This window comes from Salvelinus sp. IW2-2015, unplaced genomic scaffold, assembly GCF_002910315.2.
Source record: "Salvelinus sp. IW2-2015 unplaced genomic scaffold, ASM291031v2 Un_scaffold1060, whole genome shotgun sequence".
NCBI lineage: Eukaryota > Metazoa > Chordata > Actinopteri > Salmoniformes > Salmonidae > Salvelinus > Salvelinus sp. IW2-2015.
The window spans coordinates 463,357-478,248 of NW_019942712.1; the positions used below are offsets into that span (position 1 = coordinate 463,357).

At 44.6% G+C, this 14,892-nt stretch overlaps 1 protein-coding gene across 1 annotated transcript in view; it reads left to right on the plus strand.

The window, feature by feature from the left end:
• Positions 1-14,892, plus strand: part of LOC112069628 (glucosidase 2 subunit beta) — a 76,692-nt gene that overhangs the window by 31,803 nt on the left and 29,997 nt on the right. The window lies entirely within an intron of this gene.

The following is a 14,892-nucleotide window of genomic DNA, read 5'->3' on the forward strand; positions in this document are numbered from 1 at the left end:
GAAATGATAACACATTTTAAGTGCCGGGTGCCCTCTGACCTCAGGGGAAAACCAAATGTGCCCCGAGGAAAAAATGCCCTGAATAGTGTAGACTCCTGGTCAGAGGGAGCTAGTGTTTATCAGAGAGGGTTGTGTGTGTCTGGGAGTCGAGTGGAAAGCCTGAGAGATTGTTTAAATGAGTGCAGTGCGTGGCTTTGTGCCCTCGAAAAGATACATATCACTCACTGTTAGGAGTTTCATGTGTGGCAGAATGGCACCAGCAATAGACTTTTCAAAATGTTCTTCCTCTAGTGGGCACCTCGCCATTACTAAAGCTTGGCAAAGGGGTTGCAACAACTAGACTTTGAAATTGGAGAAAGAATGCACCCTTTAGGTAGCCTCCTTCTCTCTTATCCAATGGCCATCTCTTAGTGAGACCTTGGACATGGAGAGTTACAAGGTTGGGATCTGTGAAGAGAGAAGTGGGATAATCACCCTGCAACCACGTAGAGGATAACAGAGAAGCTTCCACTTCCAAGCTAGACACCCACCGCTTTCTCCAGCAGAATAAAGACAATACCACAGGAATCTAGCTCTATAGCTTTCCCTCCATCTATTCCACAGTATCTGTGATCTGTTTGGAAATTGACAATCAGTACTGGAATCAATGCACATAATCCTGGATCCCCACTCAATGTCTCCCATCTTTCCGCTCATACCACCCTTCTTTCCTCCCTTCCTGCTACTTTCTTTTCCTTCCCTTCTTCCTTTCTTGTTATTTCTCTTTTACTTTTTCCTCCCTCCCTGTCTCCCCCTCCCTCCCTCCCTCTCCCTCCTCCTCCCCCTCCGCCCTCCTTCCTTCCTTCCTTCCTTCCTTCCTTCCTTCCTTCCTTCCTCCTCTCCTTCTTCCTTCCTTCCCGCCTGCCTCCTTTCTTCCTCTCCTCTTCCTGCCCCCTCCCTTCCTCCCTCCCTCATGTTTTTAACCCCTTTTCCTCCCTGTTCTTGACTGCCACAGTATTACCGTGGATGAAAGTCCCAGGCGAACTCTCTCCCGTCCAGATGAGGAGCAGCTCTCTCGGAAGATGAAGCCGTGGTATGTTGTAAAACTGTACTAAACATCTCACTTGATGTTATCGGATTTGATGGTTAAAATTAGATTTTAGGTTTCCTCAGTTTTGAGTGGTATTTTTGTTGTTGTTGTTGTTCTAGCCCCCCAGCACTAATCAAAGGCTTGCGGGACTGGTTGATTGTAGGATCAGCTAGTGCTGGGCTAGAAAATAGGTGAATTAGTTGAATCGGGCGTGTTAAACGCCGGGCAGAACACAAAGCGCACCCAGGGGGCTCAATAAAAAAGTTCTCTCCTCAATATTTCAACCACAAAGCAGATTCCAAGCATAATCATTGGTTTCCGCGGTTCCATTTCAAAATATTCCTTGCTATTCACAAGTACTCTTCACCACAGGCTCTATCACACTCATTTGAATTCATACAGTTTCAACCAAGGATTTTCCTTCAACTGTGATGTTGTGAGAATGCCGCTGTCTTGTTCCACTTCTAAACTGTGAGCTTGCGCAGCCAAGAGCAGAATCAAAGTATTTTATTTTGGGGGGGGGTGTTAAACAAATACCTGATCTCCTTTTTCTCCTCATATGCTAATTGGTATGCGAGAGGGCTGCGGGTGTCACCTAGAGTGGGTAGTGGTAGCTTAGATGGCTAGTAAATAACACACCTGTGAACAGGCGCTCTCACGTCACTAAAAAGCAACCAATCATGCAGCATCAATATTGTATATTCTCAATATGTACCAGTCATACATCATCATATTGTATACTCTCAAAATGCTTATAGGGGAGGATTAACCCAAGGTCCTTATCATGCAGTCTGCTATTTGATGTGTGAGTGTGTGCTCGTGTGGGGCGTGTCTCCGTGTGCGTGTCCCATGAGTGGTAAGCTTACTTGTGTATGTCTGATGTCTCCTAACGGAAGTGGTCTCTTGTCTTTAGATCTATAGGTTTACCTTGGTGAATAGGTACAGTTTATTTCACGAAACATGAGGTTAGTGACAAACCTAGTTAGCGTTTACGCTAAACAAGACTTCAGGTTGACACAAACCATAGTTAGCTTTACGTAACAAGTTCTAGTTAGTTACGTACAAAAGGCTAGTTAGCTTTACGTATACAAGACTCAGTTGACACATAGCTAGTAGCTTCACGTAACAAGGACTCAGTTGAACACAAAAGCTAGTTAGCTTCAGTAAACAAGACACAGTTGACACAAAGCTAGTTAGCTTTCACGTAACAGACTCAGTTGACACAAAGCTAGTTAGCTTTACGTAAAGACGTTGCTAGTGTAACGTAACAAGCTCATTGAACAAGCTAGTTAGCTTTACGTAACAAGACTCAGTTGGACACAAACCTTAGTTAGCTTTACGTAACAAGACTCAGTTGACACAAAATAGTTAGCTTTACGTACAAAGACTCAGTTGACACAACTTAGTTAGCGTTTACGTAACAAGACTCAGTTGACTACAAAGCTAGTAGGCTGTTACGTAACAAGTTCCTCAGTTGACACAAGCTAGTTAGCTTACGTAACAAGACTACCAGTTGAAACACAAAGCGTATTGCGTTACGTACAAGACTCACGTTGCACAAAGCTGTTAGCTTCTACGTAACAATACCTCAGTTGACACAAAGCTAGTTAGCTTCACGTAACAAGACTCAGTTGACACAAAGCTAGTGATGTTACGTAAACAAGACTCAGTTGACACAAAGCTAGTTAGCTTCACGTAACAAGACTCAGTTGACACAAAGCTAGTTAGCTTTACGTAACGAGACTCAGTTGACACAAACCTAGTAGCTTTACGTAACGAGACTCAGTTGACCACAAACCTAGTTAGCTTTACATCGTAACAAACTCAGTTGTGACACAAAGCTAGTTAGCTTTACGTAAACATGTCTCAGTTGACACCAAAGCTAGTTAGCTTCACGTAACAAGACTCAGTTGACACAAAGCTAGTTAGCTTTACGTAACAAGACTCAGTGACACAAAAACTAGTTAGCTTTACGTAAAGACTCAGTTGACACAAAGCTAGTTAGCTTCACGTAACAATCTCAGACAGTTGACACAAAGCTAGTTAGCTTCACGTAACAAGACTCAGTTGACACAAAGCTAGTTAGCTTCACGTAACAAGACTCAGTTGACACAAAGCTACTTTAGATGCATTTAAATGCAAAGGAATTCAGTATCAGTAAGCAGCATTCTGATTGGACAGCTGTACCAAGCTAATCTCCAGGGTCTACTGATGTTGCGTGGCGTTCTGAACCATGTAGCCTACCAAAAAAATACCAAGTCCTTCCCTCGCAAGCGACATTAAAGGGCCAAGAATGGGAAACCACTGGCTGTTTGTTATTTATAGCTGGTGAGGACACWGGAAGGCAATCCTAATGAATTCACATTCACTTGAAGTGAGTGAATGAATATGCATGAATATGAAAATGTGCACTTATCCAATCAAATGATGATCAAGCCGGGGGAATTAAACAGTTTGCCAAGGACAGTAGTTAATGGGAAATTTACATTAGAACGAGGAAGCAGCCGCGTGAAGACGTCGACGCCCTACAAGGAGCTGTGCTTTTTTTTGTTCTGCGTTTCGACTCTGATTGACAGCAACATTTGTCTCTCATTCAACCTGTTGTTATCAGTAACCCCGTGACATTCTCCCCACAAAGAAATGTTACGTCGGCCATTTTTTTTTTTTTTTTTTTTACATTAAATGAGACTGCTTATGCTCCTAATACATGAACATGTTCACTTCCTCCCAAGGTGGAGAAATTCCCCCCCCACCAATTGTTCAGGTTGATAACATAGGCCTCCGAGTTGAGTTCCCAGTCGTGCTGAGAGCTGTTGTATTTGAGAGATGGTCTGTTTCATTACTCTGGCCAGAAGTACGTCAGGAGCAATTGGGCTGTAGTTTTAGATTTCTTACGCTTCCCCCACTTCCTGTCATTTCCACTTAATTTTGATTTGGTTCCTCCCTCTTTTCCACCCTTGTTTCCTCTCTTGTCTCCTCCCTCGTTTCCTCTCCTGTCTCCTCCCTCGTTTCCTCTCGTCGGCTCCCTCGCCTCCTCCCTCGTTTCCTCTCTTGTCTCCACCCTCGTTTCCTCTCTCGTCTCCTCCCTCTTTTCCTCTCTCGCCTCCTCCCTCGTTTCCTCTCTCGTCTCCTCCCTCGTTTCCTCCCTCTCTCTATTTTCTCTGTAAAAGCTTTGGGCACCGCCAGAAAGTTCAGTTTCCACTTCAGTGGTCCAGATTATTCAAGAACAGAGAGTACCTCAAAACAATTTGATGATCAAAGGAAGCGTTCCTCTCTGTAAGGGAAAGCAGGACTTTAGACAGTGGCATTAGGCAATGCTATGAGAAGAGAAGGCTTTACACTGTGTTCATTGTTTTTAGTTGAGGAATTGTTGTATAATTCTGAGGTAAAAAGTGATTCATTTGAAAAGGGATGGTCTCATAATCCCATTGTGTGTTATCTACATACGGTTCAACGAACATGGACAACACTGACATGCATATTATCCACACTCATGTCCATATTGTCTCAATACCTCATCAGAAATCCACAAGTATGCATTTTGAAGTCTCTCCTCTGGTATCATTTTTCTGCTGTTGGAACCCTCTTGGTTGTGTCCATCAGAAATCAAACATGGACACCGCATACTCGGAGTCGTTCGCGTGTGACCGCACTTGTTGCTCGGATGTGGTGAAGAGAGGCGGAGTTGAGCTGGGGAGATTGATAGCAGTCTCCTTGGTGATGGACCTCTAGGCCTCAAAATGAGAGACATTTTACCCTCTCCTCCTTCAAACTTCGACTCACCTAACCCTTACACCCTTCATAGGGAATGAGAGGTCTCACCACAGATTAGCTTTCTATAACAAAAAGAAGACGGAGAGAAAAAATCCTGCTGAAAAAGAAATCCGTCTTAGGTGAGAGAGAGAGAGAGGAAAAAGCCATCCCTCTTCACCCTCCATTTCCTGTAGCAAGCTTAGGTAATACTGTAGGTCCTAATTTATGTGGTGTCTGACACCTGGTGTTGCATGGCAAACGGTCCAGGAACAAAAGGAAAAATGCCCAAGGACTAGTCAGCCCTTTCCCGTCTGAGGGGTATCTCTCTGTTACAGTATCCAGAGGACTGACTATTATTACAGAACACTACAATACCATGTCTGGTATCTATCTGAAATGTTTCCTATTAAGAGGACTCTGAAGCTATCTATATGAATGGATGATCTCTGTGGTTACTTGTATCTGTACAGGGAGAACTCTGAATTACTCTACGCAAAAGGGGGTTATTATGAATTCTGCCTTATTTATAATCTCCTCATCTCCCAGACAAGCCGTTAGATATTGTGACAACCTGTAGAGATTGGGCCTGGGAGTGTTTTAAGTTATTGTAAACTTGGTTTCGTTTGATTGGTCAATGGTGGTTGATTTTTGGGTTGAAAGGTTACACCTTCAGATGTTATYAATGGAATMAAATGCCTTTTTGTTTTCTCTCTCTTATCCTGTATCCAGTCAATGGAGGAAGGTTTATGATCATTTTTCATTTCCTAGGCTTCTCGGCCTCTGGCCTAATAGGTAGATCTTTGTTCATGCTTTGTATTCTACGTTAACCTTAGGATCTATATGCCTAGAAGTGTACTTTGTAATATCAGTATTGTCTTATACCTTATTTTATGCCTTGCATGTGAATCCATTCATTGTACAATGTTAATTAAATATCTGCTTTTGATATAGACAATTCTCAGACCAATTTTTGCTAGTCAACGTCAACTCATTGACTAATGCTTGCACTACAATGCCAGTCACTGTTCTGGGATCAGTGGCTAACATGACGATGCCAGAGAATTCTGTATGTTCTGTTGTAAGGCAGAGATGGAGCATGTCCACTCTGTTTTAGAATCAGTGGTGTCATGAACAAAAACAAGGTCTCCTCGTAATAAACACTTTAACACCCATATTCTCCTTCTCACCAATCCTTAATGAATAGATATATTTGATTGGACGTACAGTACCAGTCTAAAGTTTGGACACATCTACTCATTCCAGGGTTTTTCTTTATTTTTACTATGTTCTACATTGTAGAATAATAGTGAAGACGTCAAAACTATGAAATAACACATATGGAATCATGTAGTGACCAAAAATAGTTTTAAACAATTCAAAATATATTTGAGATTATTCAAAGTAGCCACCCTTTGCCTTTAKAGCTTTGCACACTTTTGGCATTCTCTCAACCAGCTTCATGAGGTAGTCACCTGGAATGCATTTCAATCAATAGGTGTGCCTTGTTAAAAGTACATTTGTGGAATTTCTTTCCTTCTTAATTTGTTTGAGCCAATAAGTTGTGTTGTGACAAGGTAGGAGGGTATACAGAAGATTTCCCCTATTTGGTAAAAGACCAAGTCCATATTATGGCAAGAACAGCTCAAATAAGCAAAGAGAAACGACAGTCCATTACTTTAAGACATCCCAAAAATTTGAAGAACTTTGAAAGTTTCTTCAAAGGCATCGCCAAAACCATCAAGCGCTATGATGAAACGGGCTCTTATGAGGAGCCGACACAGGAAAGGAAGACCCAGAGTTATCTCTGTTGCAGAGGATAAGTTCATTAGAGTTACGGGCCTCAGAAATTGCCTTGATGACAGCTTTGTCCACTCTTGGCATTCTCTCAACCAGCTTCACCTGGAATGCATTTCCGCATATGCTGAGCACTTGTTGGCTATTTTTCCTTCTTGGATCAGATTGATGTCTTGGAGACATGGTTCCATCCACTCCCCCAACCAGATTGATGTCTTGAAGACATGTTTCCATCCACTCCCCCAGTCAGATTGATGTCTTGGAGACATGGTTCCATCCACTCCCCCAACCAGATATCACAGCACTACTGGCTGAAAGTCGAACTACATTTGATCACGTCATGAGGGATAAACTGGAGTAGACTACATTGTTCTCCTCTGTCGTGTTTCAACATCTGTCGGGTCACGAAAGGAGATGTCATCCCATGGAGACTGCAACCTGCACCCCCCTTTAAGGCTTGTCCGGCTTGTAACTTTAACGTGACATGTCATCTCTTATCTCTCTCATTGCACTTTCGAGCACTTTGCACGACACCACTTACCACACTCTCCATGGCTTGGCAGTCCCCATCCTCGTCCCAGAAGGTCAAACACCCGGCCTAGCGCTTAACATCAGCCACTTGAGTTTAAGCCCAGCCAGCACTGTGGATTTCCCCCTCCGAGGAGCGAGGGGGCATATGTACATTAAGGTAAGTAGTAGTTTGGCTCATAGTTGAATGTTGATGCTGTGTACTGTAATGGTCCTTAACCAGGAACAAGATAGTTCACAATGCTAGTTTGATTACCAGGAACAAGATAGTTCACAATGCTAGTTTGATTACCAGGAACAAGATAGTTCACAATGCTAATTTGATTACCAGGAACAAGATAGTTCACAATGCTAGTTGTCAGAGCATACTCTTGTATTTGACAAAGATTGTGAGATATTATGTCATGTCATGGCATATCATCAAACCAATAGGACTATTTAGTGTCAGAGCCTTGGTTTGCCCTGCAAATTATAACTACCAGAGTGGGGGGGGGGAATTCTTGGAAAAATGTAGACTGCTTTTCCACCAGCCACCAGAAGGGGGCAGCAGGCCTCTTGTGGAATAGTCACTAATGTAAAGTCACATTCACAGTTAATTGAATCCCTTTGTTTTCATGGGCTGGGCCTGAGATGCTGCTTTTCTTTCTTTGTTTGCAGGGAAATAGATCCCTCCTGTTCTGAGAAGATCCTGATCTCCCTCCCAATACATTCCTTTCAATTGCGTCGTATGGGAGCTGTGTGCGAGCTTATACCGTTTCAAAGGGTTTGATATCCAATGTGTTGACGGGGATTCTGCTACTGGACTAGTGTAGGGGCATAGTATAGGCTTTCTTTAAATGGCTGCCGTGTCTTTGGGGTTCACAGTTGTATTGGTTTGCCCTATTCTAACAGTAGCAGTCTAGCATGGCTGTATCAGGCTAAACGTTTTTGTTGTTGCTTGCCATAGGGTCATAGGTTTCAGGGAAGTAGTATTTATCCAACTGGAATAAATATGTTTGAATAGCATTCACTGTTTTAAGCTTGCAGTATCATAGCAGTGTCATATACACTCACGCTGGTATGTGGTTAGAGTATGTGAACGGTTTTATGGTCTGGATGTTCCAACCTTGTTCTATAGGCTGGCTGGCTGGCTGGCTGGCTGGCTGGCTGGCAGGCTGGCTGGGGGAGTCTGTAGTCTGAGTTCCCCTGTCACTACCGTTCCTCACTTCTCGTCACACGCCTCATGTTTTTCATGCCCAGCTAGAGTTATATAATGTGAAATGACAACCAGAAACGGATGATACGTGACTTGTAGTGTCCAAGTAAATAACATTGACCCGTTTAAAACACTGTATTATATGGTGCTATGGTCTTTGTAGGTAGGGGGGGAGGATGATCGTATCAGAAAGGATTCTGTTTCTCTTGTGCCTCTCATCTTCTTCCTCCTCTCGTCGTTGTTGCCAAGGTAATGGAGCTAGTGGGAGGTCAAAGGGCGAGAGGGAAGGTGGAGTTTTGTGTTCTCCTCAAACTTTTTTTAATTGAGCACGGCCTTATTTCTATTACAACATATTGGATGACTGTCATTCATATTCCATTCACCCAGCTCAATGTGACAGCGATAGGTTTAGGCTACTACATGATACTAGAATTTCCCCTGTACCCATCGTGAGGTTGCCTCAACCTAGCCTACAAATTAAAGTTTGCAACGTAGGTGCACAGGTCGAGAGAAATTTTWGTAATCAAGGTGACAGACAGTGACACATTTGGTACTACCTTGCACACTCTTGCCTGCTTCTAGCTGATCTATGGTGTAGCCGTTAGTCTTAACAGGTGCAAGCGAGAGTTTCTATTGCACAAATTCAGGTACGTTTGTCCCCGCTTCGTTATGTTTGCTTCCGTTTAAGAAACGTTTTTCAACATAATCGGTGGAATGAATACACCCCTGATCAAACGCAAACACAGATGTAGCAGCCACATACAAACAGCATGATCACTTTGCTCGTTCTATATATCATTCCTTCTCCCATCTACGCTCTCACCTTTTCCCTTCGCTTGTGAACAATACAACAGCTGTCTTGTGACCAGGTGAAAAAACCTTTCCAAGACAAACTTTCATAACCGCTAACCGCTACACAAAGCCTACGTTGTTTTTTTACATATTAACATCATAGTCAACATAACTGCTAGAACTAACGCGTTAGTAAACCCGCTACAATCACGCAGTACATTGTACAGTGTACAGCAAGCAGTTTAGCAGTTACACCGGCAGGCTCCGGTGGCAATAAATGAATATAACCAAAAGCTTACCTTGACTTGGAAGAGTTTCAGTGTTGGATAGCCATAGCCAGCTAGCTAACATAGCATCCCTCTCTGTTTGAGCCAGGTGTTTGAGTAGGCTAAACTAGTGAAAGTAAAACAAATATATATATTACAAAATATAAGTAGATAGCTCTCTCTCTCTCTCTTGCTTCTCCTTAATTTTGGAAGAAATTACTTTTTTTWAACTGTCTTTCTCTCTCTTTGAGTCAACTATTAACCACATTTGATGCACTGCAGTGCTAGCTAGCTGTAGCTTATGCTTTCAGTACTAGATTCATTCTCTGATCCTTTGATTGGGTGGACAACATGTCAGTTCATGCTGCAAGAGCTCTGATAGGTTGGAGGACGTCCTCCTGAAGTTGTCATAATTACTGTGTAAGTCTATGGAAGGGGGCGAGAACCATGAACCTCCTAGGTTTTYTATTGAAGTCAATGTACCCAGAAGAGAACGGAAGCTAGCTGTCCTCCAGCTACACCATGGTGCTACCCTACAGAGTGCTGCTGAGGCTACTGTAGATCTTCATTGCAAAACAGTGTGTTTTACACAATTATTTGGTGACGTGAATTTACTTAGTATAGTTTTATCTAAAAAGGATACATTTGTTAATGTTTCACTATTTGAATTTTTATGAAATTCAGGAGGAGAATGGTCCTCCCCTTCCTCCTCTGAGTAGCCTACACACACACACACACACACACACACACACACACACAGAAAGATCTTCCACTATGTCAACAGAGCATGATGCTCAGTCAGCTTTCAAAAATAAACCCCAACAAATAACAGCAACAACCATCTTAGCTTACGTCCCTATAACTGTCCGTAACCGAAAGTTTGCAAGTTCGAATCCCTGAGCCGACAAGGAAAATAATCTGTCGTTCTGCCCCTGAACAAGGCAGTTTAACACACTGTTCCCCGGTAGGCCGTCATTGAAAATAAGAATTTGTTCTTAACTGACTTGCCTCGTTAAATAAAGGTAAAATAAAAATGTAAGGGATGAGCAACGATGGGCTATGTGTTCTGTGGAGAATAACGCAGAACGTGGAAGGTGTGTGCCACGAAGGCCTAGCCTAATTGCGTTATTTTCCAGAGAACGCATAGAGCCTCGAGTTGATGATCCCGCTTATACCACAGCTATAGTTGAACACGTTTACCTGTAGAAATGTGTTCATCGTCCACTGAATTAGCTAGCAAGTTTACTAGATCGCTAAAGTAGTTGCCTTGGTAACCAAACAAACAGGCTCGCTAGCTCAACTCACCAAACCATCAGTCCTGCTGTCTTGCTATTATGAAAATGGAAATTCAACAATGCAAATGGTATTTTCAATTCGACTTTTGCTTTCAAAAGCAGCTCAAACATAGAACAGCTAAGAATGAACTGCATAGCCATTGAGTAATGCAATGCATTATAGAGAAATACTGGGCCACACTATAATGCCCTTCTAGCCAATCATGTTATAAATAGCAGTCGTCTGCGTAACTGATATAGCAGGTTCTGAGCGGCTCTGTATGTTAACCTGTATCCACCTGCCTGCGGAGGAGCTCAAACTTACGTGTGTGGTTTTACTATGCAAAGTACACCACTAGGCCTAAAACTAGCAACGGCCTTGGAATTACATTTTCTTCTCAACGACGAGCAACGTTGAATTCTCTTATGCACCACAAGACTTACCACACACATTAATGCAATAACACATGGTGATTCTCCCAAAATATTATGCTAAAGAAATCACCTTTACAAGCTACATTGGCAGTCCCTAAAAGCAAGCCCAGGGCAACAATTAGTATTCTTATCACCCTTCTTCACTCGTCAACCACTTTTAACGCTGTACGAGTATATCTCCTGTCACAAGATATGGGCACCCCGTCTACAATGATATCCAGGAGCACAGTCGTTGGTTGCCATGGCACCATCAAAGAGCTGGTAACCTCTGCTCAACCTATACCTTTGTTTGCCAGAAGGACACATTCACATGTGATATAATGTGATTCTATAGACTAATAATGCTTTGTCTACCGTAAACTTAGGACTACTTGTTGCATTTTTTTATTTATTTTTCTCACCAATACACATTCTGCACGCGTGCTTAAATTATGACATTGTATTTTCCACAAGCTGTTACCTCAATCAGTTTAATACAAATCTACCAGCATGGTAATTGTTTTTCTCTTTTGTGTGTGCTTATTTGATGCTGTTTTGTATGAAGTATGTCTTGGGTAAAGGACACACAAACCTCCAGTTGATAGACTCATCTCGTAGGAGAAGCTGAGTTGAAGTGTTTTAGTATTTACATTTCAAATCATATCCGATCACAACAACATCAAGAGGTTGTAGACAGGCAGACCGGCAGACAGACCAACTGACTGACAGGCAGGCAGTCAAGCAGACAGACAGGCTAGGTGATGAACACTAAGTCCTTTGTGGGGGAAAGAAAATGTGTTTTGCGAGGTCTCCATGACGACCCCACTGTATGGCAGATGAGACGATGACGATGAGCTCCGAGAGAACACGGCCACTGTCAAGGCCCTTGCTATTTTGGCTTGAAGGAGTTTGACGAAAATGTTATGTTAGCCAAAAATAATGTTTCTCTCTCATCTCTTGGCTTTTCTACCATTTGAAAGCCCTCCAATTCGGCTCGCTGGTGAGGGATGACACAGCGGATGACAAAACTCCTGTGTCTGACTGTCTGTCAAGCTCGCTTTTTATCCGACTGACATTTGCTGGCTCAGGTACAGCCAAGCTCGGGAGAGCCAGGGATAAGAGCCAGACACAGATGGCTTTTCCTCAGAATTCTGTCGAGCTCAAGATTTTCCGGAAAGCTCCTGAATCGAGGCGTTTGCACACTCCTCAAAATGTAATTGGTTATGGGGGAGATCACAAGTGTATTCTGTCACTATGTTCCATAACAGCACCGTGGTTCACGCTGCTTCGTCCATGACTTTTAATTTTTGTAATTCCACAAACCGCCCCCACTCTCTATTAGTGAGTAAGGCTTGGTACACCGGTACTTCAGTACCTTTTCAGTCTTCTATTAGTGAGGTAAGTGAAAGACAAACAGATCAGTGGAGCCTCCTCAGAGGAGGAAGGTTCAGGATTGGTGGTGGTCAGTGGAGGCTCCTCAGAGGAGGAAGGTTCAGGATTGGTGGTGGTCAGTGGAGGCTCCTCAGAGGAGGAAAGTTGAGGATGGTGGAGGTGTAGCTGTATCGTTGATTGGCGAGAAAGCATCTGATTGCGCTACATCACAGTGAGACGTCTCAGAAACCCAATGCCATTGTTTTTCGGCAACAATAGCGTATTCTGTCTTGCCGAGGAGTATCGTCCTCAGAAGACTCACACAGCAGAGGAACCGTTATGTAAGGAACATTTAGAGCTTGTCTTTTGTTCGCTGTCTGGGACCTTGATCTATTTCCTCTTGATTTCTTCTGCTTTTTCCTCCAGTTTTCTCTCGCTTTCATCTGGCTCAGGGTTAACACATAGGGAAATAATGACAGGGTTTCCCAGGTAAGAGTCTGCCGGGGATTCAATGACAGAAATGGCACATGGGGCCAAGGGGGCCCCAGGTTTACCGGGGAGGGGAAGGAAAAGGGGTGGGGGTGAGGAGGGGTGTCACGGGAGATTGCTTCCTCTGTGACAACCCGCCATGTTGCGTGCAGACTTCCTGACAGCGAGCTAAGCAAAGAGACAGAATGGGCTGACCCTCGCCATTGCAAAATAGAAGCCAGATTTTTTGGGGACAGCATTGATGTCAGAAGGAAGGGAGATCTACATTTTCCTTTAAGTTCATTTCATTTCAGTATGTGTGCTTCAGTAAAGGCCCTCTCATTGTTTGTGGTTAGTTAGGAGGGCTGTGCAGGGATGCCCAGTTGAATTGCGTTGGACATGTACTGGTTGTGTTGGACTGTCCCCATGCCATGTGTCACACTGCTCCCAGCCTCTGTTGAGATGGGTTTCTATTTACAAACAAAGGTCGAAGGGTTGCAACCTGTTACGTGAGGTCACAATGTCGATTTTGGGCACTGTGTGCCCTTTGAGTCAGGAAAACATACCCGGTCTCCCTCCCTCCCTCCCTCCCTCCCTCCCTTTTCCCTCCCCTTCCCCTCCTCCTCCTCTCCCTCCCTCCCTCCCTCCCTCCCTCCTCCCTCCCTCCCTCCCTCCCTCCCTCCCTCCCTCCCTCCCTCCCTCCTTCCATCTCTGATCGTACATGTATCATGATCAGTGTTATGGAAGAATCCAATCGTATTTTCTCATTGCTTGTATAATTGGGTTCTCTGTTCTCTGGTGCTTTTAAGTCAATTATTGGTGTGTCCCCCCCCCCCCCCCCCCCCCCCCCCCCCGGCCTTGTCTTCTCTCCTGGTTCCTTCTCCTCCTGGCCTTGTGTTCTCTCCTGGTTCCTTCTCCCCCTGGCCTTGTGTTCCCTCCTGGTTCCTTCTCCCCCTGGCCTTGTGTTCTCTCCTGGTTCCTTCTCCCCCTGGCCTTGTGTTCTCTCCTGGTTCCTTCTCCCCCTGGCAGTGTGTTCTCTCTGGTTACTTCTCCCCCTGGCAGTGTGTTCTCTCCTGGTTCCTTCTCCTCCCTGGCCTTGTCTTCTCTCCTGGTTCCTTCTCCCCCTTGGCCTTGTCTTCTCTCCTGGTTCCTTCTCCCCTGGCCTTGTCTACTCTCCTGGTCCTTCTCCTCCCTGGCCTTGTGTTGTCTCCTGGTTCCTTCTCCCCCTGGCCTTGTCTTCTCTCCTGGTTCCTTCTCCCCTGGCCTTGTCTTTTCTCCTGGTTCCTTCTCCTCCTTGGCCTTGTCTTCTCTCCTGGTTCCTTTCCCTCCTTGCCTTGTCTTCTCTCCTGGTTCCTTCTCCTCCCTGGCCTTGTCTTCTCTCCTGGTTCCTTCTCCTCCCTGGCCTTGTCTTCTCTCCTGGTTCCTTCTCCCCCGGCCTTGTCTTCTCTCCTGGTTCCTTCTCCTCCCTGACCTTGTCTTCTCTCCTGGTTCCTTCTCCTCCCTGGCCTTGTCTTCTCTCCTGTTCCTTCTCCTCCCTGGCCTTGTCTTCTCTCCTGGTTCCTTCTCCCCTGGCCTTGTCTTCTCTCCTGGTTCCTTCTCCCTCCTTGCCTTTTCTTCTCTCCTGGTTCCTTCTCCTCCCTGGCCTTGTCTTCTCTCCTGGTTCCTTCTCCTCCCCTTGCCTTGTGTTCTCCTGGTTCCTTCTCCCCCCTTGCCTTGTCTTCTCTCCTGGTTCCTTCTCCCCCCCTTGCCTTGTGTTCTCCTGGTTCCTTCTCCCCCCTTGCCTTGTGTCTCCTGGTTCCTTCTCCCCCCCTGCCTGTGTTCTCTCCTGGTTCCTTCTCCCCCCTGCCTTGTGTTCTCTCCTGGTTCCTTCTCCCCCCCTTGCTTGTGTTCTCCTGGTTCCTTCTTCTCCCTTGCCTTGTGTTCTCTCCTGGTTCCTTCTCCCAGCTGGAGTCCAAGAGTCCCCTCTGC